At 41.3% G+C, this 13,401-nt stretch overlaps 1 protein-coding gene across 7 annotated transcripts in view; it reads left to right on the plus strand.

Moving 5' to 3' along the window:
* The window catches only part of LOC116092562 (protein FAM122A-like), a 58,444-nt gene extending 46,048 nt beyond the window's left edge, over positions 1-12,396 (plus strand). For all 7 annotated transcript variants that reach the window (XR_004119347.1, XR_004119333.1, XR_004119337.1 and 4 more), the window contains one exon: positions 12,004-12,396. The gene's annotated coding sequence lies outside the window, so the exon portion shown is untranslated. The remainder of the gene's footprint in view (positions 1-12,003) is intronic.
* Positions 12,397-13,401: the final 1,005 nt, after the last annotated feature.

Here is a 13,401-nt window from a genome sequence, read left to right on the forward strand (position 1 = left end):
GGGATTCGAACTCAGGACCTTTGGAAGAGCAGTCAGTGTTCTTACCCGCTGAGCCATCTCACCAGCCCCACCTTATTCTCTTAGACAGGGCCTCTTAGTGAACAGGGGAGCTCATGAATTTGGCTAAGCTGGCTGGACAATGAATTCCAGGAATCCACCTGTCTCTGTACCCCAGGCCCAAAAGTGGGGTTACAGGTGCCGCCATGCTCATTTGGAGTTTGATTCTAGCCTGAGGGACATTTTGAATTCCAGGATAGCCTTGGCTACAGGTGAATATCAACACCAACATTAAATCAGCAAATACACATTGCTTTTTATTGTGTGTTTAGAACTTTGCAGCCTACTCGTATGCTTGCACATGTGCCAAGCTTGTGTCAGAGAATGTGTCGGAGAGCTGCTGCAGTTGCCTTCATCTCTTCTGTTAGACATTTCAAGGACAGAATTTATTATTATGTAGAGATGGAAGGCCATGTAGCTAATATCTATCCAACTTGTTAGACACCAGGTAGTGTAATATGTTTTATCTCATCTAATTTTTCTAAAACCTGGTAAAGAAGTTACTATAATAGTCTGTGTTTTGCACAAGAGAAACTGGACTTGGTCAGAGAAGTTAATTTTCTTAATAGAAGCCAGACAATAACTAGCAAGGTTTCAATATGCCAAAATGTGTTATGATAAAACTTTGCATATATGGTCCAACTTGTAAAAAACATATATATATATATGTATATATATGTGCATATGAAAATATTACAAGAAAACATAAGATGTTGACAATTGTTGATGTCATTGTGGTTTTGTTTTTTTCTCTTTTTTTTCTATTTTATGCATTTCTTATTATTTTCTGAGATGGAATCTTACCACATGCCCCAGGCTGACCTTCAAATCCCAATCCTCCTACACATACCTCACCAATGCTGAGCTTACCAATTTACACCACCATGCCTGGTATGGTTTTTGGGTTTTGTAGCAAACAAGACGAGGAAGTGAAGCCAGGAAGCAGATGAGTTACTTGTGTAACTTTAAAGATTGCTAAATCTGAAAAGTCTGGTGGTAAGGTGGTAATTGTTTTTAAGTAAAGAGGAAAAAGTAGTAGAGAGTTAAGGCTGATCCAAAAGGAAGGGAGATAGATTCTGGAGATGAGTAAAGCGAAAGCAAGGGAACCTAGTGCCGAAGCTGTAGGGGAAGGGGTCAACTTGTGCCAAAAGTCTCCAGTTCGGGGAGGCTGGAGGTGGAAAGGTCAAAGGCACGGGTGAGTGGGCAGGTGAAAGAGGCTATGACCTAATGACCTGTGTCTGTTCATTAAAATCCAAAGCTAGGTGCTGGGCAGGAGGCTCTGAAGGCAAGAGTCAGGTAGTGGATATGAGGAGATAGAAAGGATTTGGAACAATCACTGAGAGAAATGTGATATCGATGTCTAAAAGGACCACCTCATAGCTCTTGGGGCCCAGTGGGGGCTGGCTGGCCAGTCTTTGTAGTGGAGCCAACTTCCTGACCTTCTCCAGCAATAGCAGGCTGCCTGAGAGAGGATGATGGCAAGAACGCACACTGTGCTAGGCTTTTCACGAGGCTAGGGACTGGCAGAGCAGGTGCTGCCGAGAGGGACTCAATCCAAGCAGAGCTAAAATGGCTGCCCATGGGCTGAACTGGAAGTTGCTGAAAGGAAGCCAGGAAGCTACTAATGGCTTCTGGGAAAGGAGAGAGGAAGAAGGGCAGAGTGCTAGTTGTGAGGGCTGGCCTTGGAGCAGGGGGTGGGTGTGGAAATAGAAGGCTAAAGTCACAGAAAAAAGTGTCTCTGAAGTTGAGATGTTAAAGTGGGGCCACTACGGGACCCTGATGATAGTAAGTGCGAAGAAGCAATCAAGATGCGACAAGAGAGCATAGGCAAAATTCAAACAACACTTACCTGAGGGAGGATAACGAAGTGTTATCAGGATTGCACAACATTCGTTCCGTTTAGCAACTCTGCCATAAGGAGCTTTGTCTTACCCACATGCTTCTGTGCATAGATGACTGCATAAGAAGAGACAGACGCTGCACCATTATCTGTAACTGCATCTGATGAGAAACATCCTGAAACCCAACCGTCGTGCATTGCGTGTAGTCCATAAAGTGGGACGCTGTATGATGGTATAAAAGGGTGCAATCCACGTGCTGATGGGAGACAATCTCTGTGTGGTGATCAGGAGAGAAGCAAGGCACAGGGGCTCTTGACTACTGTGCAGTGCACCTGATAATATCGACATAGAACAGTTGCAGAGGGAGACAAAAACATTAATACTGGTTTCTTCAAAGACAGTTTTTGGCAAATGGACTGGAGCTGGGAACTTTGGCCTGGGGACAAAGATGGAATGGGACACGACACACACTTAAGAGGAAAAAAAAAAAAAGAACCAAGGGTTTTACTATGTAGTCATGGCTAGCCTAGGACTCACTCTGTAGACCAAGCTGGTAGATATGTTTGTTTCTGCTTCTTGAGTGCTGGGGCTAAAGGCTTGCACCTTTATGCCTGGCTCTTTTTGTAAAGTTATAAAAATTCTCTCTGTGTGTGCCTGTGTGTGTGTGAAGAACACTATAGAGTACATACAATGGTATATACATGGAAGTCAACTTGTGGAAGCTGGCTGTCTTCTTCCACTATATAGCTCCTGAAAATCGAAATCAGGTCATCGGGCTGGTGAACAAGCATTTTTATTCACAGCCACTGCACAAAGCCTTTCTTCCCCTACTTTCTCCTACCTTTTGTATTTCGAGTCCTGTGAATATATTACTTGCTGAGAAAACAATTTAAAACAGATGAATTTAATCCCTCAACCTCAGTTTTGTGTATGTATGTAATTTGTATCTATTTTATAGATATAAATCATTAGAATAAAGGTACAACAAAAACATCCACTAGAATTTAACTTCAAACCAGTCATTTTGCCAGGATGTTTGGTCAGGGTTTGGATGAAATAAAACTGACCATGTGTTGGAGTTAAGCAATGAATACATGGGCATTTATTTTTATTTGAAACATGAAATTGCTTTTTTTTTTAAAAAAAATATGGAGTCTCATTCTGTATCCCAGATCGGAACTCAAAGGTGGCCTCAAACTCCCCTGCCAAATGTTTTGATAGCAGGTGTGACCTGTAATGACCTGCTAAAATGGCCATCTTTTGAGAGAGAGGCAGGGTCTCACTATGTAGCCCTGGCTGACCTGGTACTCAGTGATTTGCCTGCTTCTATTTCCCAAGTGCAATGAAAAAAAAAAAAGGAACAGCAAAATGGTTCAGTGGATCAAGATGCTTGCTGCTAAGCCTACCAACCTGAGTTCTGTCCCCAGAACCCTCATAGTAAAAAGAGAAGCTACTCCCAAAAGTTGTCCTTTGGCCTCCTCAAGTGCACCATGACACTTTGCTGTACACATATATACACGCGCTTGCGCGCGCGCACACACACACACAAACACACACACATAAATAAAAGTTGAAAACATTTCCTATCAGGCTCATTGTAAGAACATTCAGGTTCTTTCTTCTCATTCTGGACCTTGTATCTCATAATTGAATGGAAATTCCCATCCCCCGTTGACTTCTGAATCAGCATCATTACCTTGCTGATTTCCCTTTATTATGGGGCCTGGTACTGTTCTCAGGATTTTTCCTATTAATGACAATCTCTCCCCATTCTGTTGGGTGTTAATTGGCTACTACCTTATTCTTATTGCTTGCAAAGCTCATCTTGTTCTCGAAAAATCACTTCATTAGTTTTTTTTTTTTTAATGACCACTTGACATTCTCTTTCTGCTCTAGTTTATTATTAGCTACCCTAACTAATTTATGGTCATTCCCCTAACCTGATTACCTATACTTATCAATCTAGGGGCTGATGTCTTCGGCATTCGGTTACACATCACAACAAAGGTCAGGGGTGAGCACACTTGTATTCAGCCTTTCAACCTCAAGTTGTTTTGCTTATGTCTACTCTTCTTATGTTACCTCAGAGGCCATAGGGGCCTCAGCCTGGCTGCTCACAATCTGCTAATCCTTGCCTTCTTGTCTGTCCTCAGGAGGCAGGTGGCTTTCTTCTCTTACAGGCTCAAGTGTCTTCCCTATATCCTAATCTGCCAGTCACCTCTGTACGCATGTCTCGTCAGCACCGAAAACCTTCACAAGGTTTCCCAACTGTTATGGTTTGAGTCTGGAGAGCCCTCCTCCCCCACTCATATTTTGAATGCTTGTTTCCCAGCTGGTGACACTATTTTTGGAGGAGGCTATGGAAATTTTAAGAGGTGGAGCCAACTAGCAGAAATAGGTCAGTAGGAGTGAGCCCTTAAAGGTGATGGTCTAGCCCTTGTTCAATGGCTCACCATGATGTGAATAGCCTGTCCATCTTGCTCCTACCCTCACAGACTGTACAGAACTGCCATTTTTTCCTCACTGTATCTGATGGAAATCCTGTCTTAGATGATTTCCTTCAGGTATTTAGTCACAGAGATGCAAAAATGACTACTGCAGCCAACCTAAGCTTCCTCTCTTATTTGTCAATCCCTCTGTTTTAGATGTAGTCCTACCTCTCTTTGAACTTTATAGTCCAGGCTCTCTTTGAACTTCCTGAGATCCTCATGTATCTGCCTCCAGCGTGCTGAGATTACAGGGGTGTGACACCGTGCCTGGCCCAAGCCCCCTCTTTATATCCCTTGTAAAGAGTTCCTCTGACTCCTTTCCTCATAAGTCCGGGCTTAGTATGCACTCTCAAGCTCTCACATAAGCCTGTACCACATGGTAAGCAGGAGGATATCATGTTCGAGGCCAACCTGAACAACATAGCAGTAACATAGCTCAAAAACAATAAAGAAAAGTAAAGAAATGAAATAATACATTGTATACAACCTATATAGTTCATATTCAATTTTTTAAATGGTTTTTCGAGACAGAATTTCTCTGCATAGCCCTGGATGTCCTGGAACTCACTCTGTAGACCAAGCTGACCTCGAACTCAGAAATCCGCCTGCCTCTGCCTCTGCCTCCCAAGTGCTGGGATTAAAGGAGTGCGCCACCACTGTCCGGCAGTGATTGTGTTCTTGGTAGTTCTTAAACCCGGAATGATCCTATACCTGATATTGCCATTTTGGATGAATCTAGACAAATTACTTTGGAGAATGTGCTTCAGTTTGGGGTTGTCTGCTATGTCCTCCTCATGAGAGTCAGGTTATTCACATTTGGCAGGAACAAAACACTACAAGGCTGTTGATACTGACTTTCATTCCTTGCTCAAAACTATGTTTTGTAGACTGGAAGAGGCAGAGTTTCTTCCAAAACCTGGGGCTTGCATCTTCTCATCTAGGCTCTAAGCCAGCAAGCTCTAGCCATCCACCTGTCTCCACCCCCTCTGAGAGTTGGGCTTACAAGCATTTTCAGAGATGGCCAGCTTGTTTTTTGGGTATTGCGATCTGGACTCGGGTTCTCACAATTATACGACAGGTGCTATTAGTTGCTAAGACAGCTCTCCAGCCTTGGTCTATCAAATCTGAGAGCACAGAAGGGAATGGAAGACACTCTTTCCTTTCCATTTTATGTATATAAAGAATAGGAGCTGAGTGTGGAACACATGCCTGAAATCTTAGCACTAGGGATGTGGAAACAGGAAGGTCAAGGGAAGTCTGTGCTACATAGTGAAACCCTGTTTAAAAAAAAAAAGGTTAAAGTGAAACTATGGGATTTGTTGTTGTTTTATGTTTTTTTGTTTTTGTTTTTGTTTTTGTTGTTAGATGTGAGATGAAGTTCAGGGTTCTATCTAAGCGTTTCTTCCACCCAGAAGACCACATTAATTAGATGAAGGCACAGTTCTCAGGTTGTACTTCTGGGCACACCGAGGGCAGAGGGAAGTCTGTGGCGAGGACTGTGTTCCTTCCTGGAAGTGCTGGAACACAGCACCACAAACAACAGATATGTGTTGTTTCATCTTTTTTAGAAGCTAGAATATGAAATCGTCATGTTGGCAGGGCCATACTCTGCATGTTATAAAGGAATATCCTCTTCTAGCTTCAGGTAGCTCCAGTTGTTCATTCACTAGAAGCTGTGCAACTCCAATCTGTGGCTCCATTTTCATGTGACCTTCATCCTTTCTCAGTTTAGACTATTGCGTGTTGGAGGGGTGTCCTAAATTACCTTGTTATACACAGGCTAGATAACAGATAAGGACCACCCTAATGACCCCTTCTTACCTTGTCATACTGTCTTCATGTGTTGCACTAGTAGTTGAACTACCTGTATATTCTGTATGGTAAGAAAGCTCTCCAACACTGAATTATGTCCCCAGCTTTTTAGTTTTTCTTTTAAATAAGATAGAACCTCATTACATTGTCTAGACTGGCTTCAAATGCTCGATATATCTGAGGAAGCCCTTCAACTTGTGATCCTCTTGTCTCAGCCTCCTAAGTATCTGTGTTTACAGGCAGGGAAATATCACACCCAGCTTGTAATAGTAATTCTACAGTGTAAAGTTCTTACATCAGCAAGTTTTCCCATAGGACTTCAGGCTATCTTTTAGGGGCAATATTATCCAGTGGACTTGAGAAGACAAGTGGAGCTCTGGTCTCTAACACTTAGAGCACTGCAGAAGAAAATTCTAGCTCTATGTCATATTTACTCTAGCATACCAGAATTTTTAATTTTTATTTATTTTTGTGAATATGAAGAAGAGGGTATCAGATCCCATTACAGATGGCTGTGAGTCACCATGTGGTTGCTGGGAATTGAACTCAGGTCCTCTGGAAGAGCAGTCAGTGCTCTTAACCACTGAGCCATCTCTCCAGCCCCCAATCTTTTTCTTTCTCACTCATTCTAGATTTGGTTGGCTTTCCCACAAGTAAAGAATGAAAACAAGACAGAGTATATCCAGTATCCCTGAAATAGATTTAGGCCCTACATTTCAAATGACAATAGCAGCTATTCACACACCTCTTACACAGAGGGCAATCATAGAGACCACTCAAAGTCTGCAGAGGTCTCACCCCTGTGGTCCTTCCTACAATTCTAATAATTGCTTTAGAATATAAATAAATGTGTCACCTTTTAACAGATGGGGAGCAGGAGTTCCAGAAACAGAGTGACTTCTTGCAGGCTGTACAACTACTGACAGTAAATTTCATGCAAGAGAAGGGACATGTCTGAAGGTTATCAAATATAGTATAGTTATCCACTTATTCAGCCAAAAAATATGGACTGAAGGCCTGCTACATCTAACCAGATAAATGGATAACCAGGTTGAACGAATGGATAACTAAAACCTGATTTACACCTCTTGCCTTCATTTCCTGACCCATTCCTCTAGCCACTGCACCTCATGATTAACCACAGGCTGAAATACGGGACATTGAAGTACCAAGGCAGAGGACAGGACTTTGGTCCATTTGGGATTCTCTTGCTCTATTTGATAACACCCATCATGATGGTCTTGAGTTGATTCTCGTTGTTCTTCTGTGCCTGTTGAGCTGAGCAAGAAGCCATTGTTGTCAAGATATTAAAAATCCTTTGGTTTAATGGTTTTATTTGACATATAACATTTGTCTGAAATATCTTTGGACAAAAGGCAGGCTTTATCACATGAACAATTCTGTTGTGACAGCGTATCAAGGAAGCAAAGAATTAAGTCTGTTTGCAGCAGATATGGATCAGAGATAGAATGCTTGCCTAGCATTCCTTGGGTTCAATCCCTAGAGCAACAAAAATAAATTAAATATTGAAATAAAATAATTCAATATGCTCTCTTCATACGTCTGAGATGGAATGTTGGCATCTGTATTAGTTATTTTTCTATTGCTGTGATAACACACTGTGACCAAGGCAATTTATAGAAGGAAGAGCTTATTTGGGCTTCCAGTCCCACAGGGTTAGAGTTTTATTGTCATCATGGTCGGGAAGCACGGCAGCAGATAGGCAGAGTGACTGGAGCAGCAAGCTAAGAGCACACATCTTAAAACAGCAACAGAGAGCAGAGAGCAAACAGAGAATGGTATCTTTAAACTCTAAAAGCTTGCCTCCACTGACACACCCCCTCCTGCAAGGTCACACCTCCTGGGTCTCCCTGCACAGTGCCACCAAGTGTGGACCGAGTATTCAAAAGCTCGAGAGGGTGGGAGACATTTCATTCAAACTACTACAGCATTCCCTCCTGCATATTCCAGGTTTCCATCAGCAACACTTGGAGATCCCTTTGCATTGAGCCTTGCCAACGAGGCCATACGAGCAAGTTACTGTCTCGGGCTTAATTCTAGATAACTGAAAGACAAAGAACAGAAGCGTCCGGAGCAAAGAGTAATGTAACATCCATAAAAAAAAAAAAAGCAGAACAAGGAGGAGAGTGACATGGCTTAGCAACTATTTAGTGCTGAACACTTTTGTAAATCCCGTAAGGTCAGGAGTTACCCCTATTTAATGTATAAGCAAAGTGAGGGGCAGAGCGTTTTAAGCTAGAACTTCTTAATCTTTTACTATGTGGGACTTTTTTTCATCTGAAAAATTTTACAGGAACCTAGGTATATAAAATAAGTATACAAATTAAACATTTACTGATAATAAATCATAAAGAAGGAGTTTTAAATAATCCCTTGGTAAATATATCATTTTACCATTTATTAAAGAAGAAGGCAAATTTGCATACTAATAAGATGGATGCCTTTGTTTATTTTCACATAAAGAATTAAATCTTGCCTTAATATTTAATATAGTAAGGCACAGAGCATCTTTGGTGTAATAGATGCTTTGATTTTATAATCATCAGTCCTGAGAGAACAAGTTTCCACAAATACATAGAGAAGTGGCAGAAGCATGCTCATGGCGATTTTAGAAGTTGTGAAAACTTTTTTTTTTTTTTTCAAGACAGGGTTTCTCTGTGTAGCCCTGGCTGTCCTGGAACTCACTCTGTAGACCAGACTGGCCTTGAACTCAAAAATCCACCTGCCTCTGCCTCCCAAGTGCTGGGATTAAAGGCATGCACCACCATTGCCCGGCTGAAAACTTCTATCCTAGGGCCAATAAGACAGCTCAATGGATAAAAAACATTTGCCATGCAAACTCAACAACCTGAGTTCAATTCCCAGAATCTACATAGAGGTGGAAGGAAAGAACTAACTCCATAAAGCAATCCTCTGACCTCCACAGATGCATGTGTGCTCACCCCTCTGTCACATACATGAGCATGTCTATGGATTCATGTCACACACATATACTTTTTTCACGTCTTTATTTTAAAAAGTCTGCCCTAATCCCAAGACAGAAGTTCATCTAACTTTTTTAAAATATAAATCTCAGGTCAGCAACTCAAACAGTCCTTTTTGTTTTTATTTATTTAATATTTATTTCTCTCATGTGTGTGTATGTGCATGTGTCTTCACATGTGTGCAGGTGCCCTCAGATGGCAGAATTCTGTTAGATCCCCTGGAGTCAGTTGTGAGATACTTGACTGGGTGCTAGGAACTGAACTCTGGTCCTCTGAAAGAATGACAAGCCCTCTTAGCCAATGAGCCATTTCTCCAGCTCTTCATACAATTTTAAAAATGAAACATTCTAGCATAATTCAATCAAAAATGTATTAATATGATAGAGACTTGTATGCTGAAGAATGGTGGAATAAAATATATAAAGGCTTTTCTCATAATTAAACAATTGTCTGGTTAAGTATGGAGGCACTCAGAAGCAGAAGCAGGCAGATCTCTGTGAATTCAAAGCTAGTCTGAGCTACACAGAGAGTGTCATTACAACACAATGAGGCCCTGTCTCAAGAAAACAAAACTATTTTTTTTTCTGTAAGAAAAGAAAACCTTGTATTTAGTAAATCCACAGCAGTCAATAGCATAGAATAGACTTATATCAGAGCTAAGATGTTTCAGGCAGCAGTCAATGGTATTGCCTGGCTAGGCAGCATGTGTATACAGAGCAAAATGTGCCCTTTGTACACACAGAGAGAAGCAAGATATAGGGAAGTTGCTGGTACAATATAGGCAAGTGTTTCCAGACAACTCAAACTCATTGTATGTTTGATTTTGGGCTTGTTTTTCTTTAGAGCTAGGTCTCATGTATCCAAGGCTTGCTTCAAATTTACTACGTAGTCAAAGATGACTTGAAACTTCTGATTCTCCTTTCCTTGCTAGTGTTAGGATTACAGGCCAGTGCTACCAGGTCTTATTTTTTAAATTAATTTATTACTTACTTACTTTACATCCCAAACATAGTTTCCTGTACCCCTTCTTCTTCCAATCCCCCCACTTTCCCTCCCCAACATATTTACTCTTGTCTTCCTCCGTTTCTCTTCAGGAAAGGGGAGGCCTCCAATGGATATCAATCCACCTTGGCATAACAAGTTGCAGTAGGTACATCCTCTCTTATTGAGGCTAGATGAAGCAGGAGCAAAGGGTTCCAAAAGCAGGCTAAAGAGTCAGAGACAGCCCCTGCTGCCACTGTTAGGAGTCCCACAAGAAGACCAAGCTACACAACTGTTACTTATTTGCATAGGGCCTAGGTTAGGCCCTGGTTGCACTATGCCTTGTTTTATGCAGTGCTCGGATCAAAGACAGGGTTTTGTGCTTGGTAGGCAAGCACTCTACCATCTGAGCTACATCCTGAACCCCTGAATTCGAATTTTGACAGTTGTATGCTCGGAAACTTTTTTTTTGTCGTATTCCTTAAAATTTATAAAATATTATAACAATAAAAATAAGCATTATAAAAGTTGTTTGATATAAAACAACAATCAATTGAACAGTCTTATGTAGATGCTCGTCTACAGCAATAGTGAAAATACATTTTTCTCAATATAAATTTTAAATAACTCCAAATATATTAGCTGTGTACTTAAAAATAATACATCACTACTAATATTTTCTTAAATGAACATGAATATATAAAGTCTTTTTGTTTGTTTTGTATGTAGTAGAGTTTAAAATCTTGGCTCTTACTGTGGTACAAGCCCAAAATAAGAACAATTTTTAGACATTGGGTTTCATTGTAATAAGGCTGTACTTCAATGACCCTCACATCACCAAAGGATTTTACCTCCATAACTCATAGCTAAGCTGAGAGTTGATAGTTCTGCTGCACCAAGAAGTGAATTTTAGGCTTGATTTTTGGGTACAGACTTCCTGCTATAGTCAAAGCTATTTGACTTGAGTGAGTGACTTCATTCTCAGCCCACAGAGAACAGGTTACATTCATTTAAGAAATGGTGTAGGTATTAAGGTATAAAATTTCCAATTCCTCATATTATTGGATTTCAATTGATTAGGATATGTTGGTAATATTAATTTTCAAATTAATATGCTCAGAAACTTTTTACTGTTGCCATTTTCCCCCCAAGGCTCACATTGGGCTGTGGCTAACAGTTTAAGGGACTGTGGTTTAGACAACCTATCCAAAACCATACATCTAATAAATGGCAGAATTACTCAGGTACCAGAATATGGGTAAGACAACTTCTATCAACTTTTGGAATACATCAACCATGTGAGAGGTGCTGAAGACATTTCAGGGAGGTACATGCCATGTGTAAGATCAAGATGGGGCCCCTGAAAGGAAGGGTGTGTCTGGTATCTGACAGCCTGTGACAGACATTTCCCATTCCCCTCCCTTTCTAACCTGCACAGAACAACTGCTTGTTCCCATTGAAAGGTTTGGACTCTGTCCATGTCTTCTGGTGTACTTGAGGAAGTGACCTAGAGAAATTGTTTTGGACTTCTGGCTTCTACTCAAACTACATCCTTTGAGGCTAGCTGAACTGCTATCCCTCCAAGATCGTTATTTCTGGAGGCAATCTCTCATGGATCTTGACCTCGGGAACACAGCTGCCTTTGGGCTCAGAAGAAGTCCAGGCTTTGTATGGTAGCTTGGTGCGAATCATCTCAGGACCCAAAGGCTTCACAGCTCCTTGGCCTGCCCCCTCCTTCCTACCTTATCCTTCTTCTCAGATTGAAGTGTTGAAAGAACTTAACCTCTTTCTGCTCTCTTTTTTTTTCTGCCATGACAGGGAGAAGAGTTGTCTTAATCAGAAACAGAATCTTCCCAGTCTCTTCAAGTCACCACCAGCGGATAGTTCCAAACTAAACTACACATCCCTAGATTACAATAAAAGAAAGGCACACGCATTCACTGACTCTACCTAGGGATTGGTGCTGCCTATAGTGGGCTAGGTTTTCCCACATCAATGAACTGAATTAAGACAACTCCCAGCGTGCCAGCCAGGATTTCCTTTCCAGATAATCTAAACGATTACACTCCACCTCCTTGTCAACTCAACATGCAACTAAACCATAGACAACATAGACAAAGTCATAGCCTTTCACTCCTTATCCCTAGACTATCTTTTTCACAATGTAAAATACAGTCCAACATTAAAAGTCCCAAGTGTTTTTAAAAGCCACATGTCTCTTAACTGTCAATGCCTATAAAATAAAATTAAAAACTACAGACTCACAACATATGTAGTGGTTTGAATATGCTTAGCTGTCCTGGAACTTGCTCTATAGACTGATCTTGAACTCAGAGATCTGCATGCCTCTGTCTCTTGAGTGCTGGTATTCAAGGTATGAACCATCAAACCTCAACCTAAGTGTATATCTATTTTTTCACAAGATCTTTACAAGTTTTGCATTGTAGTTCATTCCAGATATAGTCAAGTTGACAACCAAGAATAACCATCACAAACCATCCCCTGTCAATTTGACACATAAACATATCTCCTTACATCCAAATGAAAAAATAAGCAGGTCATAATAACACCTAACGTAATATAAACTATCCTTTGTTCAACAGCAAACACATAAACAACAAGCTTGGCTGGGTGGGGACTTGCCCTGAGGTTACCACTTCCTTCCACACATAAATTTCCCCAACATCCCTGCCTCTTCCCAAAGCTTACTATCCACAGCAGAGCTTTGCTCTGCCTCCAACAAGGCTACACCTACTCCAACAAGGCCACATCTCCTAACAGTGCCACTTCCCACAGGCCAAGCATATTCAAACTACCACAGACTTCCCACATATAATGGCGGAGAACAATTAGTCTTGCTTAAAAGTGAAAAGTTAGAGCAACACAAGAAATGGTCAGATCAAAACAAAGCCAGAATCCAGCAGGGAAAAGACCCAATCTTGTAGTTCTAATGTCCAGCACCTGGGGCTCCTAATGCAATCTTGCCACCGAAGGCTTGGGTAGCACCATCCCTCCATATCTCCCATGAGCAGTGGACCCAGCTTCACTCTTGGGCTTAGGCTGGCTCCACTTTACACCTGAAGCTTCCCTTAGTGGACACCCCATGACCTGACTTTATCACCTCCAATATCCTGAGTTCTCCATTGAAACTGACATTTTACCTTTATAGCCCCCTGCATTGGCTTCTTAAGGCCCTCTCCACAAAGACTCTGACCA

The sequence above is a fragment of the Mastomys coucha genome, chromosome X, assembly GCF_008632895.1.
Source record: "Mastomys coucha isolate ucsf_1 chromosome X, UCSF_Mcou_1, whole genome shotgun sequence".
Classification (NCBI taxonomy): domain Eukaryota; kingdom Metazoa; phylum Chordata; class Mammalia; order Rodentia; family Muridae; genus Mastomys; species Mastomys coucha.